The sequence below is a fragment of the Rhinatrema bivittatum genome, chromosome 1 (genome assembly GCF_901001135.1).
Source record: "Rhinatrema bivittatum chromosome 1, aRhiBiv1.1, whole genome shotgun sequence".
In the NCBI taxonomy this organism is placed as follows: Eukaryota; Metazoa; Chordata; class Amphibia; order Gymnophiona; family Rhinatrematidae; genus Rhinatrema; species Rhinatrema bivittatum.
In genome coordinates this window covers 84,989,911-85,017,228 of record NC_042615.1, presented here as the reverse complement: position 1 = coordinate 85,017,228, position 27,318 = coordinate 84,989,911, and the positions used below count along the sequence as shown (strand labels likewise).

General features: G+C 47.5%; 1 long non-coding RNA gene across 1 annotated transcript; it reads right to left on the bottom strand.

Moving 5' to 3' along the window:
- Nucleotides 1-181: 181 nt before the first annotated feature.
- LOC115073495 lies at nt 182-26,779 on the bottom strand. Its single transcript, XR_003852039.1, has 2 exons — nt 26,512-26,779; nt 182-499 (listed from the first exon to the last, which is right to left on the bottom strand). It is a non-coding gene; the product is annotated as an uncharacterized LOC115073495 (long non-coding RNA).
- Between the last annotated feature and the right edge of the window lie 539 nt (nt 26,780-27,318).

Genomic DNA, 27,318 nt, shown 5'->3' with positions numbered 1-27,318 from the left:
CTAGATTTGATCATAGAATAGACAAATTTCAACTACTTCTTCTTTGATATCTCTCAGTCAATAGGTAGGCAAATCTCAATAGGTCTATCACCTCTTATTTTGAATTAAGGTGCATTATTATTTGTATCTGTATTTATGGAGAAGTGTGTCATGCTTTTAATTAAATAAAGGATAGAATAGGTAAATACAGACAGAAAACAGTTTAATTTGTTTCATTTTGTATGTAGCATGCTTCTTCACATTGAATAATTTATTCTGCATTGGAAGAGGAGTTTAAGAAGGTTGACCTTATGTTGAATTCCTTACCCATGTGGGTGATTCTTAGTGTAGAGGTATGCATGGAAAAAATATTTGGTATAGTTCCAATTTTATTTGTTCCAGCCTTTTCAGTTCTCGAGGTAGTTTGCTTCATTCATTTCCATTAATGGGGTAAGTGATTCATGCAATCTTGGACTCAGGAGCAGTAAAAGCTAAAGCAGTTGGAATGGAGTCAAGAAATCTGCAATGCAAAAGAGGAGCAAAGTAGTAAGAGCACTGACATCAAACCCCCAAAGCACAGGTGTAGAGTAAGGTAGGAAGCACAGTGGCATCAACTACTGAAGGCATCGTGAGAGAGGTATGACAGGAAGCAATGAGGTATTGAACCCATAAAGCACTAAAAGAGAGGAAAAGGGCACCAAAAGCAATGGGGGTGAATTTATTTTATGACTTTAAATTTAATTCAACACCTATCCAATGGCTTCAGGCAATGCATACACAGATTTAGCAAATAATATTAACATAATTAATCATAAAATTAATAAAGTACACACAAATACAATTTAACAAGATGTAATTTTAAAACAAAAGTAACAAAAAAAGATCATCCTTAAAAGTGATCTCTATTCTAAGTAACCTAGGTCTCTCCATGAATAGGGAGATGGTATTTAAAGGTAAATGCTACTTTAACATAAAACATTGTATATTAAGTAAAACAATTAAGGAGTAAAATCAATTACTTAAACTTTAAACTATGAACAGAATATAATTATACTGGAATACAATCTATTCAGAATGGGAAAGAAAAGACAAAATGTGACAATATATAGAAAATAATATTAAAGCAACAGAATTGCTTATAAGGTAAGGAGTTAATCCACTGTGGGTTAATCTGGAAAAAGAAAATAGAACATCTATTTATACTGTTGTAATATACACTAAGGATATACAGCCTCTAAATTTTGGTATGGTTTGTTATTTTGATTTGATTTTATTTTTTTTTACTTTTGTTTTTTTTATTCATTTGGATTTGGTTTGTTTAATGTTTTTTTTTTTATTGTTTTCTAAACCAACCCCCCCCCCCCCCCCCCAATTAAGCTAGAAAAAGAAAACCCAGAAAAGAACCCCCAAACCTCTACAGGTCCTGGCTGGGTGAGATCCTGGCCGGTATAGGCCCTGAGGCCTGGTCATGGCACTAAAGTCTAGGCCCAGCACTGAGGCCTTGCCCTAAGGTCTAGTTCCAGTGCTGATATCTTGTCCTGGCCCTGAAACCTGGGACCATACCAGGTCCTGGCCCTGAGAGTGGGTCTGGTGCTGAGACTTAGGATTAGAACCAGGATTCCAGGCATCTTCTCTGTGTCCTGACACTGAGAAAATTATGGGAGCTTTGTTTCATTTCTCTTGAGGGAGTTGTTTGTGAACTATTCAATTTTTGAGAGTTAAAATTTTTTTTTTAAATTATTGATAATTATTGTCTTTAGTTTTTGAACAATATAAGGGCGAATGATATTTCTACATACCATTCGGCTTGCTGACACCTTACTCTATATAAACACAATTATAAGGCACAAATGTTGCATGCAATTATACTATTATTCCCCTACATGTGTCTCTTTCTTCTTATAGTGGGAAAATTATGCCATCCAAGTAGAGTATGGTACCAGTGTGACATCATTTTGAAGCCTTTAACTTATGTGGTCAGTGCCTTTTTTATATATGGTCATAGATTTCTATGGCTGTATATCAAAGTGGTACAGTCTGCTCTGGAGGAAAGCACCGAAGAGAAATCACTTCAGTGCCATCCTCCAGGTGGATAACATTATTTATCAATGTCTGGGTGGATGCCCACATCAAGACCAGAGATCATCAAACTGTATGGTTTGACATCGCAAATATGATACGGAGAAGTCACACAAAGACCCGAGTTTTGCATTTCAAAAATACAGGCTTTGACAAAATGGGGGACATACCTGGAGGTGGAACTAGAAGACTGGGAGAAAATGGGAGAGGTGGAACAACAGTGAGCCAATCTAAAAGTAGCAACTAAAAAAGCAACAAATCTATATGTTAGTAAAGTAAACAAAAGAGAAATAAGAAACCAATCTGGTTTTCAAAGGAGGTGGCTGACATAATAGCAAAAAGAAACATGTTCTAGAAATATAAAGGATCTCAAAAATAGGGACACAGAGAAAAATATTTGGTGAAACAGAGAGAAGAAAATAATCAAATAAGAAAAGATTCAGATGGAAGAAAGGATTTCCAAAGAGGTAAACAGATGTGGCAAACATTTTTCAGATACATCAGAGAAAGGAGAAAAATCCAATGTGGTATGGTGAAATTGAATGGTGACAAGGATCAGTGAGTGGAAAGAGATGCAGAAATTTTAACCAGAGACTTCAGTTTGTTGTTCACTAAAAAAAAAAAACCTGGAGAAGGAATGTCGCTAGTTAGCAAGACTGTGGACTATTGCGGTATATTATTTTGGGGCAGACGCAATACGGTGCACTGAGCCGAGCATTTGTTAACCTGCAGTTGGACACAGGTAGAATAGGGGTTAATCAATCCCCTAATGCAATAAGGGGATTAGCACATATTCAACGCACGTCCAACGCTGAGTGAATCCAATAGTGCTCTTCACATGCAAATGCATATGAATGAGGCTATTAGGCATTCACTCCTGATACCAAAAAAAAAAAAAAAAAAATGTGCATCTTGGATGCACAGGAGCAGGCGTTAATAGCCGAGTGCATGAAAAAAAAAGATGAAAAATAGAAGAAATAAAAGTAAAAAAAAAAAAAAACCTGACAGTCGGACCCATCACGAAAACTGACGCCGAGTTTATCGGTGTCGGTTCACCTTACCAGCGGACAGCCAGGAAAACCAATGTTGATAAACCCGGTGATGGTTTTCGTGACTACTGTTCACCGCTAAAAAAAAAAAGCCGAGTTTATCAGTGTCGGTTTACCTTGCTGGCGGACAGACCAGGAAAACAGACGCCGATAAACTCGGCGTTGGTTTTCAGCAGCAAAAGGTTACGAAAGACAACGCCGGGTTTATCGTGTCAGTTTTCCTGGCTGTCTGCCGGTAAGGTAAACCTGCGCCAAACTCAGCATCGGTTTCCATTACTGCCATACGCCGGTCACGAAAACCAATGCAGGGTTTATCGGCATTGTTTTCCATGGCTGTCTGCTGGTAAGGAAAACCGGCGTCTATAAACTCGGTGTCAGGTTTTGTGACCAGCGTACGGTAGTCACGAAATCCGATTGGGTTCACGTTAGCAAGGAGGCACCTCCTTGCTAATGCGACCCCCTAATTTAAATATTGCATGGGGCCCCCCTTGGGCGCATCAAGAGAATGGGCGCTGACTTCAGTCCCCGCTTTCTATACGACTTTATTGCATTGGCCCCTTTGTGTGTATGAATGTTTTGTTTTAAATAGGTAATCAGAAAGTCAGGCAAACAGAAATTTGTATTTCCCAGCTCTCCCACCCACCCCTAGCTTATCCTTTAATTTATAGGCAGATGTCACTTTCACACTTAAAATAAAAATAAAATATAAAAAAAATAAAGAAAAATCAGCTTTTTAACTTAAACTCAGAAATTCCCTGTACCTTATCCAACGTGTGATCATTCCCTTGTAGGTTACTACCAGATATATAGTAGATACACTTATACAGTTAAAGGACCCTAATTGTAGGCAATCCTATACCCATAGCAACCTAAAACTTAACTAGGAACTGAACAAATTTAAGATGAAGGCAGCAGTCCAGCAGCAAGAGGGGGGACTCCCAGTCTTTTGCATCGAGTGTCACATGTATGATTTTTTACCCGCAGGTGAGAAGTTGTACATGTTCAAGTGATTCAACGAGCTCCTGTCTCTCAGAGAATGAGTCTAATCTCTGGAGGCTAGAGTGGCAGACCTGGAGGAGCTGAGGCAATCATAGATGTATATAGATTTATTTATTTAAAATATTTTCTATACCGTTGTTAAGCTAGATGCCATCACAACAGTTCACAATAAGGCACAAATTAATGTTGCAAAATGTATTAATTCTATCAACTAAACAGGTGCCATCAAAATACAGTAACAGTTTCATAATAAATACTGATTGGTGGGTGAGATAAATCATGTCCATTCTTATCCGTATCAGCTGTAAAAATGAATTAATAATTATATCTCATCCTTTGGTGTTGAAACTAAGATATAAAATAAAATACACACATGTTGTATAAGGTGATGTGTGTGGGTGTTCTGTTGACCGCATCCTACACTTCCCTGGATTCTACTCTCCATTCTCTTTGTGATATGCTTGCATAGACATGTTTTTAAACTTTTTCTTAATGTTTTGATGTCCCTTTACAATCTGATTTCTAAAGGCATGGTGTTCCACATTATAGGTCCTGTTAAGGATAGAGCCCTTTCTCTTACTTGGGTTAGTCTTGCTGTTTTGACTGAAGGAATAGTTAGTAGTGCTTTGTTTGCTGATCTCAGGTTCCTGTGAGGGACGTGTATGCGAAGGGCTGTGTTCAGACATTCTGCTTTTTTGTTATGTATTAATTTATGTATGATACATAGTGTTTTGTATTGTATTCTTTGCTCAATGAGTAACCAGTGTAGTTCAGCTAGGGTTTCGGTGATATGGTCTCTTTTACCAGTCAGAATTCTTGCAGCCGTGTTTTGCAGTATCTGGAGTGGTCTTATCGTGGTGTATGATAAACCCAGTAGAAGGGTATTACAATAGTCAGTGCTTGCAAAAATTAAAGCTTGTAACACTGATCGGAAGTTGGTAGGCATTAGCAGTGGTTTTAGTCTTCTAAGAGTCATAGGTTTGGCGTATCCTTCCCTTACTTTTAAAGATATATGTTGTTTCAAACTTAGTTCCATATCAATTATCACTCCAAGGTTTCGTACTCTCTCAGCTAATTCTATTTTTTGGTTGTTTTTGAGTGTGATTGGGTTTTGAATGATCTCTATGTTTTTACATTCTAAATGTAGGAATTCTGTTTTCTCTATATTAATAACTAATTCCATTTGCTTTAGTAGCTGTTTGATGATATCTAGATACATGTTGGCTATATTTAATGTTTTTTCAATTGTGTCGTCGATGGGAAGTATTAATTGAATATCATCAGCATATATGCAATGTGAGATGCCCAGACCAGCTAGCATGTGACATAATGGCAGCATGTATATGTTGAATAGTGTGGCAGATAGGAGTTCTACAGGGATCAGCCCTGTTTATTTTTTCTGACATTACGTCTTTGATCTGCACTTGGAAGTATCTGTTATTTAGGTATGATCTGAACAATTTGATTGTTTTGTTGCTTAATTCTATTTCTTCTAATCTATTATCTATAATAGGATGCCATGATCTACTGTATCAAATGCCGCTGACAGGTCTAGCATCACTAAAATGTAATTTTTACCTCTGTCGAAACCTCTCATGATGTTGTCTGTTAGCGCAAGCAATAGTGTTTCAGTGCTGCAGTTTTTGCAAAAACCATGTCGTGATGGGTACAGGATATTATTGCTCTCTAAGTGTTCTGCTAATTGATTTTGTATAGTTTTTTTCTATTAATTTTGCAATTAGGGGTAGGTTTGACACTGGTCTATAATTGCTCAGGATGAGTTGATCGGTGTTTTTCTTCTTTAAAAAGACTTTCAGACTCATAGTAGCTAAGTCCCAACTCCAGTCTGGCATCCCTGGTGCTGCTCTAGAGGAGGAAGGCCTCATGATTGAAGAAAATCAACCTGGAGCAGCAGGAAATAAACCTGTAGCAAGGACCTGGTCTGCAGGTGGTGCACTGTCCTCTTGCATAGAGGGTATGTCTCCCAGGGCTTCTGCCAAGGAGGGAAAGGTCAGATGGACCGTCACAGTTGGTGATTTGATTATTAGGAATATAGATAGCTGGGTGGCTGATGGGTGTGAGGATCACCTGGTATCATGCCTACCTGGTGTGAAGGGGGCGGATCTCACGTGTCACCTAGATAGGATTTTTAGACAGTGAAGGAGCCAGCTGTCATTAAATGTGGGCACCAATGACATAGGAAAATATGGGAGGGAGGTTCTGGAATCCAAATTTTGTCTCTTAGGTAGAAATCTTAAATCTAGAACCTCCAGGGTAGCATTCTCTGAAATGCTTCCTGTTCCATGCACAGGTCCCCAGAGGCAGGCAGAGCTCCGGAGCCTCAATGCATGGATGAGATGATGGTGCAAGGAAGAGGGATTCAGTTTTGTAAGGAACTGGGGACCTTTTGGGGAAGGGGGAGTCTTTTCTGATGGGATGGGCTCCACTTTAACCAGAGTAGAACCAGGTTGCTGGTGCTAATCTTTAAAAAGGAAATAGAGCAGCTTTTAAACTAGAACAAAGGGGAAAGCTGACAATTGCTCAGAAGCACATGGTTCAGAGGGAGGTATCTTCAAAGGATAATAAAGAAGCATTAGAGTTAGGGGATCCCAACAGAGAGATTCCACTAATTACAAAAGTAGTCCAAGTGTCTGTAATTAAAAACTCACCTGAGTTAAAAGATTCCAGTTTATCCCTGACAACTGAAAAGCAAGATGTTAATACAAACAAAAAACACACTTTGAAATGTTTGTATACTAATGCCAGAAGTCTAAGAAGTAGGATTGGAAAATTAGAGTGAATAGCAATGAATGATGACTTAGACTTAATTGGCATATCAGAGACATGGTGGAAAGAGGATAACCAATGGTATAGTGCTATACCGGTGTAAAAATCATCACACAATGTCAGAGAGGAGCATCTTGGTGGCAGAGAGGCACATGATGGCATAGAGTCAACAGGATAAAGATAATGCATGAGACCAAAAGTACAATCAAATCTTTATGGGTAAAAATCCCTTGTGTGTTGGGCAAGAGAATAGTGATAGGAGTATACTACCGTCCACTTGGCCAAAATGGTGAGATGGGACAGTGAAATGCTAAGAGAAATTAGGGAAGCTAACCAAACTGGTAGAGCAGTAATAATGTTGAGATTACTTACCTGATAATCTCCTTTTCCTTAGTGTAGACAGATGGACTCAGAACGAATGGGTATAGTATGCTCGTGCTAGCACGTCAGCACGGGTATATATACCCCCACAGGAAGCGTAGCAACTTAGTAATCTTCCTTGCAAAAGCTGTTATGGATGTGTGTACTGATGCTCAGTGAAATAGTGAAACAGGATTCCCCTGACCGATTGATAGTAGCTGGAGACCGCCAGCAGTCACAACCGGAAGGCGTTGACACCATGTAGAGTGTACGCTCTTATGTAAACAAATGACATGGCTTACCTTGAATCGGTGAAACCCATGTACACAGGCAGCTGGGCGGGATGCTGAGTCCATCTGTCTACACTAAGGAAAAGGAGATTATCAGGTAAGTAATCTCAACATTTTCTGGCATGTAGCCAGATGGACTCAGAACGAATGGGATGTACAAAAGCTTTACTCCCAGCCTGGGCGGGAGGCTGCCTGAGGACCATGTGGTACCACCCTCGCAAATGCCGAGTCCTCCCTGGCCAGGACATCCAGACAGTAGAACCTGGAAGAGGAATGGAGGGAGGACCACGTCGCCGCTTTACAGATTTCTGCAGGCGACAGCATCCTGGATTCTGCCCAAGATGCCGCTTGTGCTCTGGTAGAATGAGCCTTGACTTGTAGAGGCGGAGACTTCCCAGCCTCCACGTAAGCTGCTCTGATAACTTCTTTAATCCAGCGGGCGATGGTGGGCTGCGAGGCCGCTTCCCCTTGCTTCTTCACGCTGTGCAGGACGAACAGATGGTCCGTCTTTCGTAGTTCTTGTGTCACTTCCAGATATCTGGGCAGCAATATGCCAATGTTGAGATGGCACAATAAGCACCCTTCTTCAGATTTCTTCAAACCCGCCATGGTAGGCAAGGATATGGTTTGGTTAAGATGAAACTGTGAAACCACTTTAGGTAGAAAGGAGGGGACCGTGCGAAGATGGATACCCTCAGGAGTGATCCTGAGAAATGGATCTCGGCAGGACAGTGCTTGTAGCTCTGAGATGCGGCGTGCTGAACATACAGCCAGCAATAACATCATCTTCAAAGTTAGAGAATGGAGAGACAGGCCCCGAAGGGGTCTGAAGGTGGATCCTGCGAGGAAATCCAAAACGAGGTTGAGGTTCCATAAGGGCACAGGGCACTGCAGTGGCGGCCGGATATGCTTGACTCCTTTCAGGAAGCGAGAAACATCTGGGTGCTTGGCGATGGTCTTGCCATCCCTCCTAGGGCCGTAGCAAGACAGCGCAGCCACCTGAACTTTGATGGAGCTGAGGGAGAGACCCTTCTGAAGTCCATCTTGCAGGAAATCCAACACAATAGGGATTGTGGTCACATGTGGATTGGTGCCATGAGTGTCGCACCATGCTTCGAATACTCTCCAGATCCTTGAGGGAAGTGGAAAACTTGCGAGCTCGGAGGAGTGTATCTATCACGGGCTCCGAGTAATCTCTTTTCTTCAGTCTAGCCCTCTCAATGGCCAGACCGTAAGAGAGAATTGAGCCGGATCCTCGTGGAGGATGGGACCTTGACATAGAAGGTCCCGGAGAGGAGGCAGGGGAAGAGGCTCCCCTGCCAGTAGTTTTCTCATGTCCGCGTACCAGGACATTCTTGGCCAGTCTGGTGCCACTAGAAGAACTAGGCCCCGATGTTTCTGAATCTTGTGGATGATGGCGCCCAGCAGAGGCCACGGAGGAAAGGCGTATAGCAGAGTCCCTGGAGGCCTTGGCTGAACCAGGGCATTGATTCTGTGTGCGAACGGGTCGCGCTTGCGGCTGAAGTATCTGGGTACTTGAGCATTGGACTTGTACGCCAGTAAATCCATGTCCGGAATCCCCCAGTGATCCACAATCATCTGGAAGGCTGTGGGTGACAGCTGCCACTCTCCCGGATTTAGGCTCTCTCTGCTGAGGAAGTCTGCCGTGATGTTGTCCTTCCCGGCAATGTGGACGGCGGAGATGTCCTGAAGATTCGCCTCTGCCCAAGCCATCAGTAGGGCGATCTCCAGCGATACCTGTCGGCTTCTGGTTCCGCCCTGACGATTGATGTATGCCACCGTGGTGGCGTTGTCGGACATCACTCTGACTGCTCTGTTCTTCAGTCTGTGAGCAAATCTAAGGCATGCCAATCGGACTGCCCGGGCCTCTAGACGGTTGATGTTCCATGCTGACTCTTCTCTGTTCCACCGCCCTTGTGCGGCGAGTTCTTTGCAGTGTGCTCCCCAGCCACTCAGGCTGGCATCTGTGGTGAGCAGAGTCCACGTAGGGGAGGACATCTTCGACCCCCTGCTCATGTGGTTGGACTGCAACCACCACCGTAACTGGGTCCGCACTCTGGCCGGCAGAGGTAGGTGCGTGGAATAGTTCCATAGCCGGGGGCTCCAGCGAGAGAGCAGGGAGTGCTGTAGAGGTCTCATATGGGCCCTTGCCCAAGGTACCACTTCCAGGGTGGATGCCATGAGACCGAGAACCTGCAGATAATCCCAAGCTATGGGCCGACTGGCTCCCATCAAGTACTGGATACGCTGCTGAAGTTTCAACTTTCTCTTGGCAGTGAGACTGATTGTGTCTGCCCGGGTGTCGAACTGTACTCCCATGTATTCCAGTGACTGGGAAGGCTGATTACCCAGCCCAAGCTTTCCAGAAGGGCGATCACTCTGTCGGTTGTCCGATGGCTCTCCTCTCGAGATTTCGCCCTGATCAGCCAGTCATCTAGGTAGGGATGGACCAGAATTCCTTCCCGCCTGAGCGCCGCTGCTACCACTACGACCACCTTGGTGAAGGTTCGCGGTGACGTGGCCAACCCGAAGGGCAGAGCCCGGAACTGGAAGTGGTGTCCTAGAACCTTGAAGCGTAGGTAGCGCTGATGATCTGGATGGATCGGGATATGCAGGTAGGCTTCTGACAGGTCTAACACCGTGAGGAATTATCCTGGCAGTACTGCGGTCTTGACGGACCGCAGAGTTTCCATGCGAAACCTCGGGACCCGTAAGTATCGATTGACTGACTTGAGGTCCAGTACAGGCCGAAAGGTGCCCCCTTTCTTGGGTACCATGAAATAAATGGAATAGTGTCCAGAATTCACTTCCCAGGCAGGTATGGGAAGGATGGCTTTCGAGGACAGGAGTCTCGCCAGGGTAGCTTCCAATGCTGCCTTCTTGTGTGTGGGACAGGAAGATTCCACAAACTTGTCCGGAGGGAGATGATGAAAGTCTAGATAATACCCCTCTCTGATGATGGTGAGGACCCACTGGTCCGACGTAATCTCGACCCATCTGGGGTAGAAGAGGGTTAACCTGCCCCCTATGGCTCCGTCCCCCAGACGGATCGGCGGATTCTCATTGTGAGGTGCGGCCGGGACCAGAGCCCGGGCCTGCTCCCCTCTTGCGCTGCTTGGTCCGAAAGGACTGGTTCCTGGCATCGACTCCTGTAGGGAATGAAGCGCTGGGAGCTTCTACCCCTGGAGGGCCTTGGAAAGGCGCGCGCTGATTCCTCCTGAACCGGTCTTCCGGCAGTCGAGGTACTGGAGAAGCGCCCCATGTGCTGGCCAGTTTATCAAGGTCGCTGCCAAAAAGGAAAGAGCCCCTAAAGGGCAATCTGGTGAGGCATGTCTTTGAAGGTGCATTGGCTGACCATTTCCGGATCCAGAGCTGCCTCCTGGCAGCTATGGAGGATGAATTCCCCTTGGCTGTTCGGACTAGGTCTGATGCAGCATCCGTGAGGAACGAGAGAGCGGACTCCATGTCTGCTGCTGGAGCGTTGTTCCTGACCTGTGACAAACAGGCACGCGTCACCACTGTGCAGCAGGTTGCGATTCGCAAAGATAGAGCTGCCACCTCAAAAGTCTGTTTCAGAATGGTGTCCAGTCGCCGGTCATGAGGCTCCTTGAGGGCCACCCCCCCTTCAACTGGAATGGTAGTGCGCTTGACCTCAGCGCTAATCAAGGCGTCCACCTGAGGGCACGCCAGCAGCTCCTGGATAGCCGGCGCCAGTGGGTACATGCCCGTCAGGGCCTGACCCCCTATGAATGCGGCCGCCGGTGCAGCCCATTCTAAATCTATCAGTTGTGCTGCTTGCAAGAATGGAAAATGGTGGGCTGTAGGACGAAGACCTTCCAAGCAGGGGGTTCTGCGCAGAGGGCACCGTAGCACTGGGACCTGTAATATCCAACTCCGCCAGGCACTGGGACACCAGGTCAGAGAGATCCTCCTTAGGGAAGAACCGCCTCATGGTTCTACATGGCTCAATCCCTGGGGGAAGTTCCCTCTCGTCCGGGAGTTTAGACTCGTCCAGTGAAACCTCCTGGTCTGACTGATCTGGACTGTCCAGCGGCGGGAGGTCCCGCTCACGATAAGGGCGTGAGGGTCCAGGAACAGGATCCATGGGAGCCGCCACCGCAGTGGCAGCCGCAGGCACCGCAGGAACCGCAGGAACCGCAGGGCCTGGATGGGACGCCGTTTGCATCTGTACAAAGGCATGAATCCCCTTAAAGAGATCCACCTAGGAAATTGAAGCAGCCTCTAATCGCCAGGGTACAAGCTCCCCCGGGATTCCCGATTGGTCGAGACTGACCGCTAAATCCGGGGTAGCCCCTGGGGAACTGTCAGCAAATCGTGGCTGAGACTGGTCCTGGCCCGAGGGTCCCACGGCCTCCTCACATTGGGCACATAGGGAGTCTGGCTCTTCACTGTGCGTGGCTCTAAGCTGGCATGCGGAGCAGAGGCCAAGGGCTTTAATGCCGGAGGCAGGAGGCACCCCCGCTGAGGCGTTCTGTTCCATTGAATAATATGCGGCAGCAATATGCGCTTACTACAACAGGCGCACAATAAGAATATGCGGCAGCAATATGCGCTTACTACAACAGGCGCACAATAAGAATATGCGGCAGCAATATACGCTCAGTGTAATTCAAAATGCTCTCAGCAATAAGCGGTTAGCAATACGCGCTCAATGGTATGCAATATGCTCTCAGCAATAAGCGGTTAGCAATACTCGCTCAATGTCATTCAATATGCTCTCAGCAATAAGCGCTTAGCAATAAGCGGTTAGCAATACACGCTTAAGGAGGAATAGAATATGCGCTTAGTGATAGAACTGCGCCTATCACGGGCGCTCAATACCTGAACAAGGCCACAAAATGGCGCCCTCCACGGCGTGCCACGCCGCCGATCCTCGGTTCCTCGGAGACCAGAAGTAAAAGCCATACACCTTACCTGATCCTCGGCACTTCCCGGCTGGAACCCGGGCGGTCTCCGGCTGTGGTGGGAGAGGGGAAATACCTTCACTGCCGCGTTTGAGGATATGCACCCGCTGCCTCGTCCACGCCGGGACCGAGGCGCCTCGTAAGCCTCACCCGAACTTCGCCCGGGGGCTGTGTCCCTGCTGCGATTCGGCCACCGGACCGAGGACTTAAACCTCCGGGGGATCACGGAAATCACCCCGGGAAACTCTATTGGGGGAGGGACCTTAGGGTATCACCGCAGGAGTGCAGGGCTCGATGCTGTAGAAGTTGTTAGAAAAAGAAAAGTATAAAGTAGATTTGGAAAACACGCTCCACAAGCGTGCAGGCACTCCAAACTGCTTTGGAGACGGAAATTACTAAGTTGCTACGCTTCCTGTGGGGGTATATATACCCGTGCTGACGTCAGATCCGTCTCCAACCGCTAGCACGAGCATACTATACCCATTCGTTCTGAGTCCATCTGGCTACACGCCAGGAAATGGGAGATTTCAATTACCACAATATTGACTAGGTAAGTGAAACATCAGGGCATGCTAGAGAGATAAGGTTCCTGGATGGAATAAAAGACAGTTTTATGGAGCAATTGGTGAGGAACCAATGAGAGAGGGAGCAATTTTAGATCTAATTCCCAGTGCAGCACAGGAATTGGTGAGAGAAGTAATGGTGGGGCCACTTGGCAATAATGATCAGAATATGATCAGAATAGAATTAATGACTGGAAGGGGGACAGTATGTAAATCCACGGCTCTAGCACTAAACTTTCAAAAGGGAAACTTTGATAAAATGAGAAAAATAGAAAAAAAACTGTAAGGTGCAGCTACTAAGGTAAAAACTGTGCAACAGGTGTAGACGTTAAGAAATACCATCCTAGAAGCACAGACCAGATGTATTCATGCATTAAGAAAGGTGTGGGAAGACAAAACGATTACCGGCATGGTTAAAAGGTGAGGTGAAAGAGGCTACTTTAGCCAAAAGTTCTTCATTCAAAAATTGGAAGAAGGATCCTTCTGAAGAAAATAGGATAAAGTATAAGCATTGGCAAGTTAAATGTAAGACATAAGACAGGCTAAGAGAAAATTTGAAAACAAGTTAGACATAGTGGCAAAAACTCACACTAAAATCTTTTAAAAATATATCTGAAGCAGAAAGCCTGCGAGGGAGTCGGTTGGATCGCTGGATGATCAAGGGGTTAAAGGGGCACTTAGGAAGATAAGGCCATTGTGGAAAGATTAAACAATTCTTTCCTTCAGTGTTTACTGAAGAGGATATTGGAGAGATACCCGTTCTGGAGAAGATTTTCATGGGTGATGATTCATATCAATTGAACCAAATCACGATGAACCTGGAAGATGTGGAAGGCCTGATTGACAAACTAAAGAGCAGTAAATCACCTGGTTCAGATGGTATACACCCCAGGGTTCTGAAAGAACTTAAAAATGAAATTTCAGACCTATTAGTAAAAAGTTTTAACCTATCATTAAAATCATCCGATGCACCTAAAGATAGGTTACATTGGCCATCTTCCAATTAGTCTATGTAGTCTATGAAAAATGGATCCAGGGGTGATCCGGAAACTATAGACCGTGAGCCTGACTTCTGTGCTGGGAAAAATCATGGAAACTGTTATAAAGAATAAAATCACAAAATATTTAGAGACATGGTTTGATGGGACACAGCCAGCATGGATTTACCCAAGGGAAGTCTTGCCTCACAAGGGGTTAATAAACATGTGGACAAAGGTGAACCGATAGATGTGTTGTATTTGGATTTTCAGAAAGTGTTTGACAAAATCCCACATGAGACTTCTAAGAAAACTAAAAAGCCATGGGATAGGATGTGATGTCCTTTTCTGGATTGCAAGTTGGTTAAAAGACAGGAAACAGTAGGATTAAATGGTCAGTTTTCACAGTGGAAAATGTAAATAGTGGATTCCCTCATGGATCTGTACTTGGACCAGTGCTTTTTAATATATTTATAAATGATCTGGAAAGAGGTACAATGAGTAGGGATGTGAATTGTTTGACGATTTAAAAAATCGTCCGATATATTTTAAATCGTCAAAAATCGTTAGAGGCACGATAAAATAGGAATTCCCCCGATTTATCGTCAAAAATCGTAAATCGTGGGAGGGGGATGGGAAGGGGGAGGGCGGGAAAACCGGCACACTAAAACAACCCTAAAACCCACCCCGACCCTTTAAAATAAATCCCCCACCCTCCCGAACCCCCCCAAAATGTTTTAAATTACCTGGGGTCCAGTGGGGGGGGTCCCGGTGTGATCTTCCACTCTTGGGCCATGGCTGCGTTAATAGAAATGGCGCCGGCGCTACCTTTGCCCTGTCATATGACTGGGCAAAGGTCGTATTGCCGTATTGCGAAATGGTGCCGGCCGTATGGCCGTATTGCAAAATGGCGCCGGCCGTATGGCCGGCGCCATTTTGCAATACGACCCAAGTGCAGGAGGTCGCTCCCGGACCACTGCTGGACTTTTGGCAAGTCTTGTGGGGGTCAGGAGGCCCCCTCAAGCTGGCCAAAAGTCCCTGGCGGTCCAGCGGGGGTCCGGGAGTGATCTCCTGCGCTCGTGACGTCGAGGGACAGGAACCAAAATGGCGCCCGCGCTACCTTTGCCCTGTCATTTGACAGGGCAAAGGTAGCACCGGCGCCATTTCTATTAACGCAGCCGTGGCCTGAGTGGAAGATCACACCGGGACCCCCCCACTGGACCCCAGGTAATTTAAAACATTTTGGGGGGGTTCGGGAGGGTTTTAGGGTTGTTTTAGTGTGCCGGTTTTCCCGCCCTCCCCCGATTTACGATATAAACGATTTTAAAAAAAACCAAACCGTGACGATCAGATTTCCTCTCCCCCCAGCCAAAATCGATCATTAAGACGATCGATCACACGATTCACATCTCTAACAATGAGTGAGGTGATCAAATTTGTGGATGACATAAAATTATGCAGAGTAGTTAAATCTCAAGCGGATTGTGATGAATTGCTGGAGGACCTTGCGAGTGTTGCGACCGGCGCTGCCCGACGTCTCTACTACGTCCACCTTACCTCTTTGTCCATGCCGCGGCAGCCAAACTTCCAACAGTCAAAGAGGGAGTCATCATGCTGTTCTCCGGTGTCCCCGGACCTGCTAGACGCCGCACTCCGCCATGTTTCCCAGCAGCCTAAGGGCATGCGTGTGGCACGGCCCCGACTCAAGTACCAGCAGTGGTGCGAACCTCAGGGGCATCCCCCTGAGGTGACATCTCCACCGGATATTTAAGGTCTCTGAAATTGCTAACTAATCAAGTTAGAAAGGAGTTGGATTATAAGGGAAAGGTTTCCTTACGCTCCTAGCTACTCTGCCTCCTCGGACTTATCAGGGGTACCCACTCCTCGGGGGCCTCATTTTCTCTTTGCCTTTCAGGTCACAGTCTGGAACCGGTACTCGCTCCGAGGGCCCACGTTCCCGGACTTGCTACTGAATACCACTTCTGCCAGGAAATCATTTCTGCCTACACCACCAGTGAGTTACCATCTCTCTCTCAGAGCGTTCCCTGGAACCAGGTACTTGCTCCTCGAGGGCCTACTTCTTTCCAGCTCCTGGGCTGCTTCTAAGAGACTATTGTGTGAGAGTTACCATCAAGGTTCTGTTCCTGAACTTTGAATCCCCCTGCCTACTCACTATATTCAGTTTCTCTACAGCTCAGTTATCCAGGATCGCTGTTCCAGTATCTGAGGGACTACAGCCCAGCCGGGCATTCCAGCTCACTACTGCCACATCTGGTGGTTCCATATACTGTCTAATAAAAGAACTAGTGTGTGTGTCTCCATACTCTGAGCCTGACCGGTGGTCCTTCTAGGGATCTTCCCCTGGGGGCGTGGTCATCTGCCACCGGCCCAAGGATCCAGCCACAACTACCTCAAACACCAACAGCGAGACTGGAAGATTGGGCTTTCAAATGGTAGATTAAATTTAATGTGGACAAATGCAAAGTGATGCATATAGGGAAAAATAACCCTAGCTGTAGTTACACAATATTAGGTTCTATATTAGGCATTACCACCCAGGGAAGAGATCTAGGCATCATAGTGGATAATACATTGAAATTGTTGGCTCAGTGTGCTGTGGCGTTCAAAAAAGCAAACAGAATGTTAGGAATTATTAAGAAGGAAATGGAAAATAAAACAGAGGATATCATAATGCCTCCATATAGCTCCATGTTGAGACCGCACCTTGAATATTGTGTGCAGTTCTGATCACCGCATCTCAAAAAGTTTATAGCTACACTGGAGAAAGTGCAGAGAAGGGCGACCAAAATGATAATAGGCCTGGAACAGCTGCCCTATGAGGAAAGGCTAAAGAAGTTAGGGCTCTTCATTTTGGAGAAGAGACGTCTGAGAGGGAATATGATAGAAGTCTACAAAATCATGAGAGGACTTGAACAAGTTAATGTAAATCGGTTATTTTCTCTCTCAGACAACAGAAGGACCAGGGGGCACTCTATGAAGTTAGCAAGTAGCTCATTTAAAACAAATCGAAGTCAATTCTTTTTCACTCAGCACATAGTTAAGCTTTGAAATTCATTGCCAGAGGATGTGTTTACAGCAGTTAGTGTAACTAGGTTTAAAAAAAGATTTGGATAAGTTCCTAGTGGATAAATGTATAAACTGCTATGATGGTAATTAATAAGCAATAGTAGCTTGTAATCTAATGTTTGGGTACTTGCCAGGTACTTGTGACTTGGATTGGCCACTGTTGGAAACAGGATACTGGGCTTCATGGACCCTTGGTCTGACCCAATATGGCATCTTTTATGTTCTTATGTAGTCCTGGGAGAATCAGGTAGGACATCGCAAGTTTGAACCTAATCATATAGCTACATGCCCAGAGTTACCTAAGAAACAGAAACAATTTAAAATTAATCACCTAGCCATATCTGTTATACAAAAAGTTAATGATGATTTAATCACACAGGAGGTCTTGATCCAAAAATTCAGTCCTATGAATGTTAGTGTTTTTCCAGTTCATAAGCCAAATGGGGCTTGAATAATGACTTCAGATCAGGGGTGGGCAAGTCCGGTCCTCAGGGCTGCAAACCAGTCGGGTTTTCAGGATACCCCTAATGAATATGCATGAAATAGATTTGCATACAACTGCAGTGTGTATGCAGGTCTCTCTCATGCAGTATACCTCATTTTGTTCAAATAATTATCCAAAGGTTGAAAACAGATCAAGCAGCCAGGGGATGCAGGCTATGCTTGAAACGTGTGATAGCGCAGTTTACTTGTCCTGTGCAGAATTTTCAGAATTTCTTGGTATTGCGACCCATTGGCGGCAAGTTCCTATTGATTCATACCAACCACCTTCCCCTTACCAGTGATTTTGGCTTGGACACTGACCACTGTAGGGTGCAATGCCTACGAATTTGGGATTTATTGCTTTAGAATTGAAGAGGCCACCAGTGTGGACCAGGCCGAATTGCACATCAAAATTATTCAAAAAATCTGCAGATGGAGGTCCAGTGCTGTTTACTCGTATATCAAGATGGACAGGCGTGAACGATAACCTGTTTTTCTTTCTTTTAACCTCTCTCTACAGATTCGTCCCAATGGCAGAGGATTGTTTGGATTATTCGATACTCCTTTGTCACTGGGCCGCAAAGAGGGCTTTAGTTTAGTCATATGGATCTCGCTTGGGGGTGGCCTTGCGAGACGTGGACATTCTATGGATTGCAAAAGAGGCATGTCCTGGGACCAGATTCTCCCATTTGTTTATCTCAAGAGGGACACACTGGCCAAGCCTAACGTCATTGTGATACATCTGGGTGGTAACAAGATTGGGTCCTGGACCTGCATACTACTAATTTGCCGCATGAAGACCAATTTGCCGCATGCATGATAGGGTCAGACATTATCCACTAAATAAAATGGAACAATAGTAAACTATGGAAGCAGGGCTGCAAAAAGATCAACTGGCAGGTAGGCCAATGGGTGAGGAAGCTCGGCAGTTGTCAGATAAAGCATGACTAGGCAGACGACCAACGCGACGGCCTTTATAGGCCTGACTGGGAACATCTGTATGGCATTGGCTATGACCTATTTAATAACGCAATACAGGAGGCATTAGAATGTTTATTCAGGTGAAGAGGCGGCAGCTTTATGGGGGAATGAGGCAAGCTATACTACCTCATGCTAGTGTTGGGTGCACAAGTCTGTGGGATGACTGTTGGCCCGTGTGGCCCCCTTGCTTGGAGGTCAAGGTGGGGGGGCTGGGCCATACTGGATTGATGTTAGGAGTTTAAAGGGGCTCGTGCTGGGAGTAATTTTTGCAAGTTATGACAACAATAAAGCTGCAGCCTCTTCAGCCACATTGGTCTCTGTTTTCATTTGTTGTGGGAATGACCCTGGGGGCAGGACGGGTGTGCCCATGGGTGATCATAGCAGATGTTATTGTAAGGGCTCGCACCGATATGCTGATGGCCCGCCACTAACATCAAGGCTGTACCACCTCGGCTCCCTGTTCCCAACACTGAGATTGTTTCCTGAGGGGGGAGGGGGTGGCACATGGAGCATGCGCGAGTCATCCCCCTGGGTGATGGCATCTTTGTGCATCATTGGCCTGGGTTGGGTGCCCAATGATTGTCACTGACCTGATTTAAGAGGCCAGGCCATGCATGCTTGCCTTTTCCCCTTCCTGACTAGTGCGCTTCCCACCCATCCAGCCCCACACTGTTGAAGTTAAAAAAAAAAAAAAAAAAAAAAAGTGTTTAGCGACATGAATGGGCAAGTTTAATGTTGTTTACCTTTTGTTCTAGTGAATAGTTAGATGAGTTATGTTAAAACGGGTGTGCATTTGGTCCCTACGTATTGGCAATCCGCAACGGATGTGGCCATATTCGTTGTATTTGTGGGGAAGCGAAACGTATCGCGATGCCCCACGAATACACGAATCTTCACCAAATTATTTGGCAGCCTAAAAAAAAACAATTTAAACAAACCCCCACCCTCCTGACCCCCCCCCCAAGACTTACCAAAACTCCCTGGTGGTCCAGCAGGGGGATCCAGGAGCCATCCCCCGCACTCACACCCTCGGTCCCGGTTTCAAAATGGCACCGATAGCCTTTGACCTATTATGTCACAGGGGCTACCGCTGCCATTGGTCAGTCCCTATCACATGGCCATCGTCACCATCTTGTGCTCCTACCATGTGACAGGGGATGACCAATGGCACCGGTAGCCCCTGTGACATAGTATGGGCAAAGGCTATCGGTGCCATTTTGATTACTGGCAGCCGACGGTCCGAGTGTAGGAGGTCGCTCCCGGACCCCCGCTGGACTTTTTTCAAGTCTTGTGGGGGTCAAGAAGGTCCCCCAAGACTTGACAAAAGTCCCTGGTGGTCCAGCGGGGTCCGGGAGCGACCTCCTGCACTCCAGCTGTCAGATGCCAGTACTCAAAATGGCGCCGATCGCCTTTGCCCTCACTATGTTACAGGGGCCGACGCCTATGGCACAGGGGCTACCGGTGCCATTGGTCAGCCCCTGTCACATGATATAAGCACAAGATGGCACCAATGGCCATGTGACAGGGGCTGACCAATGGCACCGGTAGCCCCTGTGACATAGTAGGTCAAAGGCTATTGGCGCCATTTTGAAACCAGCAGCTGAGGGTGTGAATGTAGGGGATGGCTCCCGGATCCCCCGCTGGACCACCAGGGAGTTTTGGTAAGTCTTGGGGGGGGGGGGGGTCGTAGTTAATTTAATTTTAGCAGGGGACGAATAGAAATCAACATATTAATGTATTGGGGCGCCATACGGCTGAATGCAACATATCTGCCCCCCAGATGAATCCGAATCCCGAATGCAATGGATGGCATCCCTCTGCACATCCCTATATGTTAGATTCACTGTTAATCTTGTACTATACTTTAAAACTGTCACAGACTAGGTGGGTGCACAAGCCTGTGAGATGACTGTCGGCCCATGTGGCCCCCTTGCTTGGAGGTCAAGTCGGGGGGCTGGGCAATACCGATTGGTGCCAGGAGTTTAAAGGGGCTCATGCCAGGAGTAATTTTTACACGTTATAATGACACCAATAAAGCTGTGGCCTCTTCAGCCACTTTATCTCTGTTTTCTTTTGTTGCAAGAGGGACCCTGGGGGTGGGATGAGTGTGCCCATGAGCAAGTGTAGCAGATCTTGATGTTAATAGTTCTGTAGAGGTTCCCTGCCGAATACTAGGGGTGTGCATTCGTTTTGAACGCATATGTAAAACGCAACTTATATATTTTTTTTATATTCTTTATTTATGAATTTTCCAATATAATTACAAGAATAAGCCTTGACTGAAATTACAGAAATTATTTAAACATAAGAAAATATAACTACCATTAGCATATATATTCATATCCAATGGATACATCAACAGTTTCATTTGTTTTTCATAGGAAAAAGGTGGGGGAGGAAACCAAAGGAAAAATAGAGAAGTACATTCTTGAAATAATAATCACTTAAATATTGGTATCTCTCTATATTATTGACTCCGAGCATTTAACTTAGGCTCTTCCATCCAAAAACTCTCTCAATTGGTCTGGCATGAAGAAAACATATAAATTTCCAGCAGATTTTACAATGCACCTACAGGGAAAACGGAGAACAAAGCTAGCCCCTTTGGCCAAAACCTCTGGGCGCATAGCTAAGAATAATCTCCTTCGTAGTTGGGTAGGGCGTGATAGGTCAGGATATACCCTCACCACCCCTCCCATGAAATCATTATTTATGTTTTGAAAAAAGGCTTTCATCAAGAAATTTTTTTCTATTTCAGTGTAAAATTGGACAAACAGGGTGGCCCTTTCCGTGATTTCCATTTCAGAATTCTCCAAGTATTGTGTCAAATTATTGGAATCCTCTCCTTCTCCTCCAATGGAAATTTGTGAACTACTCCTTAAAAAGAAGAGTTTTTTAACAGTTGGAACTTTTGCAGCTTCAATCTTGAGTGTTTCCATAGCAAAGCGCTTGAAAGTCACTAAAACAGGCTCACCCATTACTTTAGGGAAATTTACCAATCTTGCATTAGAGCAACGTAAATAGTTCTCAACTGACTCCAGTCTCCTTTGTGATGTTAAACAATCCTTCATAATTAAGGAATTTTGAGACTGTGTCTGGTTTACCTTAACAGTTAAATCTTGAATGCAGTTTGTATGGTTTTGAATCAACAAAGTATGCTCTGTTTTTACAGACTGAACTTTTAGTTCAAATTTGCCAATCAATTGGGATTGAGTGTTCAGAGTACGAGCCATGGTAGCCATTAATTCCCAAATGGCTTCCAGTGTTATGACTGCTGGTTTCTCAAACTCCAGGGGACGTAGAATGTTTTCTCCCAATTCCCCCAGTGGATCCACTCTCGATGTCCCTTGTGATTCCTCATTGCCCACGTTTACCAAAGTCCCCGCGGGTCTTTCACATACCTCCAACAAATGGGGGAGGGGAAGCCCTGCTCCGTGTAGAGGAGTAGATCCCTCTCGTTGTTCACCCGCTGCTAAGTTCGCATCCGGGGTTGCAATTCCACTGCTCGTACGAAGGGGAGAGCTACTCAGCAGACCTCGGGGTACTGGTGGGCTCAGGCTGATCTCGCCAGGCGATAGTGCCGCTTCTCCCGGCTCCACCGCAGCGGCGCTTGAGGTTCCCACCACCGGAGATACCGACGCGAACTCCGTGATATATCGTTGTCCCACTGGACTGGGTAGGCTTGAGGGATAAACTCTCACCCTTCCTTTGCGCTTATGAGGCATTTTGAGCAAAATTTGAATCTCTAGGCGAAATTTAAGCAGGAAACTTATAAGCGCAGTGCGGAGCAACTCGGTTCAGCGTCTGCTGGCGGCGGCCATCTTGGCTCCTCCTCCGCAACTTATATTTTTAAGAGAGAAAAAAAAGGTTTGAGGAGAAATGCATCGCGAGTTACAACGTATTCAACATAGCTATGTTGAATACGTTGAACCTAAATAAACACTTAAACCCCCCACCTCCCTGAGGACGGCCGACGAGGCGGGGTGCCATTCGTTCCCCGTACGGTCGCCGCACTCGAGGGTGCAATTAAAGTCACCCTCGAGCACGACCTCCTCGTCTGCATCCAGGGTGTCCAAGTAGGCTGACATCTGGCGAAAGAATACTTCACATTTGGGTCCGGCGTTTGGGGCATTCACGTTAACTAGGTTAATCGTGCAGTCCTCAATCCGGGCCCGGAGGTGAAGCATGTGACCGGGCACGACAGGTCGGACATCCAGCACTTTGGCCTGCAGGGATTCCGCCAGCAGGATGACCACCCCACCGGAGTGGTTGAGCTCCACCCTGCCGCGCCACCCCAGGAGCCCAGCTGCCTCAGTCTCTGGGGGTGGAAAAGGGTCTCCTGGAGTACCCCCCCGCCTTAAGGAAGGAGAGCACCCAGTGCCTCTGGAGACCCCTCCTGCAGTCGCAGACGTTCAATGTGCTGAATGTCAGAGCCATTCTCTATCAGCAATACAAACGGTCACATGGGGCGGCAAATTACAAGGGGTCACCTGCCCCATTTGGTCCTGTTTCTCCAACCCATCAAGCTGGCCGAGCACCTCCTCTGATGACAGGAGGAGGGTCGGCCTAGCCAAGGGAATGAGGGGTCCTGGGACTCAGCGGAATTCGCCAGCCCTCCCATCTGGGAATGACCCTCATTCCCTACCTCCCTGTGATAGGAACTGGACCTCCCTCTGAGGTCTGGGGCAGTATCCACCTGTCCAGCAGGCAGAGGTGAGCAGCGAGGAGGGGTTCCCATGTCCATCTCCTCCCGGATGGAAGCCTCCACAGCAGAGGGAACCAAACAGCACCCTGGAGGGTGGGTGGGTGGGGGGGGGACCACCTCCCCACCTGCTTCCTCTCCAGTCCAGTATCCCTGACCAGAGACCCTTCTAAGTGTTCTGAGTCGTTGCTAATCCCTGCCTCTGGCTCCGGAGGCCTCCCTCTCCCCACCAGCACCTCCATGGAGGGAGTGCTCACCTCAGGCTTCGGGTGGGGAGAGGTCGATGTAACAGTAGGCGCCTCATTGGAGCCGTCAGCAGGGAGTGGGCTATACAGGGGGAGGTCCAGAAGAGGAGTGAAAGGGAAGGGGGGACTCCAGTGGCCCACCGCAGACAAGTTCTAAAAAAAACTGTCTGCATCCCAGATCTGCTTAGGAGCCCCTGATGATGCGTCTAAGGCAGGCCTGGGATGTGCGGCGGGGCTCTCCTCTTTGGGCTGAGGGGCCAGCCTCAGGATGAAAGGACCAGGCCGGCCCCTCTGCAGTAGCTCTGTGGCTCAACCTGTCCTCCGGAATTCCCCTCTTCCTGAGAGAAGCAATGGGCGGAAGGGGAGCAGGCAGAGAGACATCCTGCTCCACTGTATCCGATGAAGGCAGGTTGTCAGATACCACACACCCCTCACCCACCTCTCCCTTCAGTACTGCCTTCCCGACCCTCTTCTGTTTCAAATCCCTGGTGTCCTCCTGTGAACAGGGAGGGCCCCGTTTCACATCTTCTCCAGACACGGCACCTTTCCGGCAAGCGTGGGTTCCACTCGCCCTATTCGGTGGGGTCCCCGCAGCCGCAGACTCTGTGCCAGAGGGGGGTGGAGCATCATCCACTCCACCAGCACTGGGCGGTTTGGTTCTCTTCTCCCGGCCACCATGCTTAGTGCTGGGGTCGCCTGTTGTCTCTCCGGTACCAGAAGATGCACATCAAGGGCTAGCCGCCACTGGCGACGGTGGAGAGTCCCTTGAGTCCCACCGAGGCGATGCAGCTCGTGGCAGCGGAGGCTCAGCACGTGGAGCAGGAGCGACAGACTGCTTCTTCAAGGGTGAGGGGGCCCTGGCATCCGGAGTACCGCTCTGGAGCGCTGCGGCTCCAGGAGGACCTGCTGCAGGGGTGGCACTCACACTCTCCGGCGGGACTTGTCCTTGCTTCCGAGGACGATCCTTTCGAATGTGCCTCGCCTCCTTACAGAAGTAGCACCAGTCCTCCAGGGTGGTATAGTAGATCTTATAAGAGCGGCCCCCATCCCACACAGGGAACCACCCCTCAATTTCGTCCATCCCCCTGGGAAGTACAAGCCATGCCTGCCACCTGAGGGACTCCACGTGCTTCATCGCCTTGGTCTTAAACCCAGGGGCAGGACCGTGATCGATGTACGCACATCCCCCAGGCCACTGAGCTGCTGCCTCAGCCCGGCCTCGGTGAGGAAGGGCGGGACATTAGATAACACCACTCACACCGTCCAATGGTTCCGGAAAGTGATACAATCCATCAACTACAAGCCCGGTGACCAGGGCTTCATGGGTGGTGGCCAGGGAGCAAAAATAAATTATCACCCTGCCGCTTTCTTTGCTGGCAGAGTGGATGTTCTCCACCCCCACGACCTGTGCCGCCGCCAGTGCATACTCTTGTATGCCGGACGTGGCCAACATCTCGCACTGGACGGCGTGCTTCTGGCTGAGGCCACAACGTCTCCCCGTGATGACACTTGAGGGCGGGGGGCATGGCCTACTTGCTCCATTGCCAACAGGAGGGGTGGAGAGGGGACCAGCTGTGACAGCCACATATGAACAGGCAACTACAGGAGGCATACCCGGAACTGGCTCCACCCACTTGGTCTTCCCTTTCTTCTTCCTCCCTCCTTGGGCTCCATCACCAGCACCCTCTGCTACTGGTACCATGGGATGCGACGGTGGGAGGGATAGGGCTACCGCCAGCCTTCATGTCCCCCATTGGGATGCCAGCAGCCAATGGGAAAGAAAATACTGGAGCACTCACAGGGGGCTGTTGGTGGAGAGGCCCCTCGTGATTAGGAATGTTGCTGGCTGAGGGGAGGTTTGCAGCCGACCCACCCTCGCTATTAATGCCAAGGTTAGTATGAGCTGCTCCTGCTTGGGCATCACACACAGGTGGCACTGGCTGTCCGTGGAATGGTGTTTGAGAAGTGACGTCACCCTTGGAGTCCTCCTTCACAGGAGGGGGTTCCTCTGCAGTGGGCGCCTCGCCTGTGCGTGCAGCAGAGGGAGTCTTTTCTGCTGCAAGCTGTCCCAGATGATGGGCCCACTGCACTTTAACGAGCTGTGCAGCTCCAGTCTATGAAAGGTCAAGGAGGGCCCTTCCCCCGGGCTCCCAGGCCCCAGCTCATCACAGGGACCTCCAGCTGGCTTCCCAGGCTCCTCTATTTTCTGGAGCTTGGGCTTCATGGAGTTCTTATTGCACCACCTTGCTGGGCCCTTCCAGGGGCATGATAACTTTCAAGGTGGTCCCAACGCACTGATGGTGTGGCCGGTGATGACAATGGGGGGGGGGGGGGGGCATCTCTGCTCTAACACAGCCTTAATGTTGCCGGTGAAAACGTGCCTCTGCTGTTACCCGCAGCCTTCTGGGTTGGTATGAGGTGAGAAAAAACTAAAATAATAAAAGGAGGGGGAGGGGGGATGGGGAAAGAGAGGGGGAGGGCAGGTCCTGGCAGTGGGGTTGGACCAGGAAGGGAAGAAAGCTCAGGAGACTCAGAGAGGCCAATTAAGGCTTAGTTGGTGAAGCTGTGCACAGGCCTAGAGAGGTTCCGTGCACGGTGGTGAAACCAATATGGGGGAGGGGAAAACAAACAAAAATAAAAAATAATAGGGAGGGGAGGGGAGGGGAGGGGGAGGGGGAACTGAGGAACACATGAAAAGATAAACCAGAATAACCAAAAGAACATAAAAAGCACAAACAATACAGTAAAAGAACAAGGAACAAAACAACAAACAAACTGACAAACAAAAACCACAAGCCTACAGACAGACAGACCAGGGACAAACAAATGAACAGAACAAACTATCAAATTAGACCCTGAAGATAGAAGAACAAAAACAAGAAAGAAAAATGGAGAAGGGAGAAGGAGCAAACTGCAGCTACTCTGCCACACCCAGGCGCCTTGCCTTGGAAAACCTCAGCTAAAAAGTGAAGAAAAAGGCTTACCTGGGGTGAGACAGAAGCAGCGGCAGCAAGCTCAAACTCCTGGGGGGAAGGAGGGAGATTCTCCCCTGCCTCGGGGAGAAAAACCAGGGGAAAATTCCCCTGAAGGAAGCAAAAGAAGCAGCCCTCTCTCCTGAGAGAGAGAGCTCAAGCCTGCAGTCTCCCGGCACCAGGTACCATAGAAAAGCTACAATACCCAGCATTCCAGAGCAGCAATGGAACGCTCAACCCCAGGATGAGGCTGAAGTGGCTGCTGAAGGTGATTGGGGTGAATTAGATTCAGCTAAGTCCATGCTATAGGAAGAAGAGGGTGTGTCCCTGAGTGAAGGGGAACATGAAGAGAGCTGTTCATCTGACACGGAGGTGGAGGAGATGGACTGGGAGTTGCCCATGGAGGACTCTTCGGTATCCAGCATGGAGATAGAGTAAGTGTTGGAGGAAGGAAGGAGGGAATGGAGAGAAAACCTACAGGGGGAAATTGTTTGTTTCACCTGTTTTTCCAACAAAGCACACTAACTAAGTAGAGTGCTGGCTGTTTTATGTGGTAGAGGTATGCCATTACCTGAAGCACAGCTATAGGGGAGAAGGGGTGAGTTGTGCTGAATCCCCAATCAAGATGGTGATAGGCAGGATGAAAGCCTGACAGCAGACATTTGGATATAGGTGTTTTGGCTGCAGTTTTTCTGTTGATGGACATTAGAGAAGGATTACTGCACAGCCTTGAGAAAGAGGAATGGACTTGGACTAATATTGAACTGAACTGTTCTTTGTTGTTGTGGTGTTTTTTTTTTTTTTTTATAACCATTTCCC